Below are 2,203 nucleotides of genomic sequence, written 5' to 3' on the forward strand. Positions count from 1 at the left end.
AACATTGTGAGTACATTTAAACATGACATTGTCTGAAAATAAAATGTAACATTCCTCTAACATTCGCACAATCAAGAAACATTCCTAAACAATTTAAAAACTGGACACTTTTATGTTGGCTTAACATTATTGGGACCTTTGGGAACGTTGTTAGAACTTAGAACTAGAGGAGATATACTCTTTAGCCTTTACTTACAGTAAATACAGTAAATGTACTTACCAACTTACAGTTCTGAATGCACATCAAAATGAATTGTCATAAGAAATAATACAGTAGCTTCAAAAAAATACCATACTTCTGGTATAAAATAATCAGTCTTGTCATAAAATAATCCTGTGAGTCCTGTAAGCAAAAGAAAGATGGTCATAATTATTTTGAACCACAGTTTATTACAGTACTGTTTGTTACAGCTGATAGTTAATTAGGGAGACCTAACTAACCCATATATGCAGCACATACTGTATCTTATTGAGAAGTGTCTCACCTAATACAAGTTGTTTCACTCAAACTCTGTGAGGTGGTGAAGAAAGGATGGATATTCTGTTGTCCTCTTCATCCTCACTCCAGTTCTTGCAGTGTATTTTGTTACATCCTCCTTAATTTATCCTCCCAAAGAATTTTAGACAGCAGAATAAATGCAGGGAAAAAAGGACATATTTAACACATTTAATACATGATGCTAAACACTCATATTTTTCAGTAAATACTGTTTTGAAATGATCACCAGAGTAGATGTACACTACTCAAATCACTACACATGGCCACAGGTCTGTGTTTTATGACAGTGGGACATGGTTTTCTGATCGAGGCTGAATATTTACTGTACAGCTACCTTGGCCTCAAAAGCAATTTAATACAAAACAAAAACACATTTTAAAACTTTATTTTATGCAAATAAGGTTTCAGCATTTATGTTTAAACATATTCACATTTAAAATATAATGTTTTTCCGATTGGCCACCACACACACATAACATACGCTAAAATGCTTAACGTAGTTTAACGAATTTGAAAGATAAAATGTAGTTATACACCTTATTAATAACGCATAATTTATGTAACAGGTAAAGCCAAGCGGATGAGAATATAAACACAACGTGGTAACTTACACATTTAGAGTTTTCCTCCCAGCTTCATGTAACGTTAATTTAGGGTACTTTGTTAAATATGCTTTTATACTAATAAATTATTCTCTCAGGTAACGTTAAATCTGATCTTTTCATATCATTGACGTATACATTAGGCTACGTTAAGCATTTCTTCATAATAGTTTTATAAAAGGAAAACACTAGCGTATAATTTAACGCATCGCGTGTGCTCGTAGGCTTGCATACACATAGTATGATTTATTAATTTGGTTTATACTGACTTTGCAAACTAATACTGCCGTTATACGTTAAGCAACGCGTCCGGTTAACGGTTTTAAAATGTCCCGTTCGTGTAAACAACAACCGCGGGTCTGATAATAAATAACTTATATAGATTATTTTACCTTGCTGGTCTTTTTTCAGTCTCTCCTCTCGTGTATCTTCAACTGAAAAGCGCCGCTGTCCCAGGGTCCAGGGAAAGGCTTGTTTGAAAACTCTTCAGTTTATGTGCACACCTGAAATCGGTCCTCTGAACACCTGTGCTGCTACATGGTTCCTTAGCTAAAATAAGTCAACGCCTGTGTGTATACAATTGTCAAAAATGATGATTTTGAGAAAAATAAAATAAGGATTTGTGTGAATAAGGAAAATACCGCCAAAAGACTGTTAGAAAATATACAGTAGCATACAGCAATTTTCAAAAATAAAGTAGATTACTGTATATGATGTATGATGTCACCGAAAATTCCCAAAATGCAACGCGAATTACAGTTATGTACTGTATAAATAGAAAATATACAGAAATGTCTAACAGTGTGTCATCCAAAATGTTGATGTCTTTCCATGTTCAGTGAAGAAGAAATTAAGTTTTATGAGGAAAACATTCCAGAATTTTTCTCATTTTAATGGACTTCAATGGACCCCAACTCTTAACAGTTTTAATGCAGTTTAAAATTGCAGTTTCAAAGGACTCTAACAATCTCAAACGAGGCATAAGGGTCTTATCTAGTGAAACAATTATCATTTTTGGCAATAAAAAATATGCACTTAATTTTTTAAACCAAAACTTCTCGTTTTCCTCCAGTCGTGTGACGCGCCAGCACAACCTCACGTA

General features: G+C 33.7%; 1 long non-coding RNA gene across 1 annotated transcript; it reads right to left on the reverse strand.

Annotated features, from left to right (window-relative positions):
• Positions 1–287: 287 nt before the first annotated feature.
• On the reverse strand, positions 288–1,863 carry LOC135735704 (uncharacterized). Its single transcript, XR_010527686.1, has 2 exons — positions 486–1,863; positions 288–343 (listed from the first exon to the last, which is right to left on the reverse strand). It is a non-coding gene; the product is annotated as an uncharacterized lncRNA (long non-coding RNA).
• Positions 1,864–2,203: the final 340 nt, after the last annotated feature.

The sequence above is a fragment of the Paramisgurnus dabryanus genome, chromosome 4 (genome assembly GCF_030506205.2).
Source record: "Paramisgurnus dabryanus chromosome 4, PD_genome_1.1, whole genome shotgun sequence".
In the NCBI taxonomy this organism is placed as follows: domain Eukaryota; kingdom Metazoa; phylum Chordata; class Actinopteri; order Cypriniformes; family Cobitidae; genus Paramisgurnus; species Paramisgurnus dabryanus.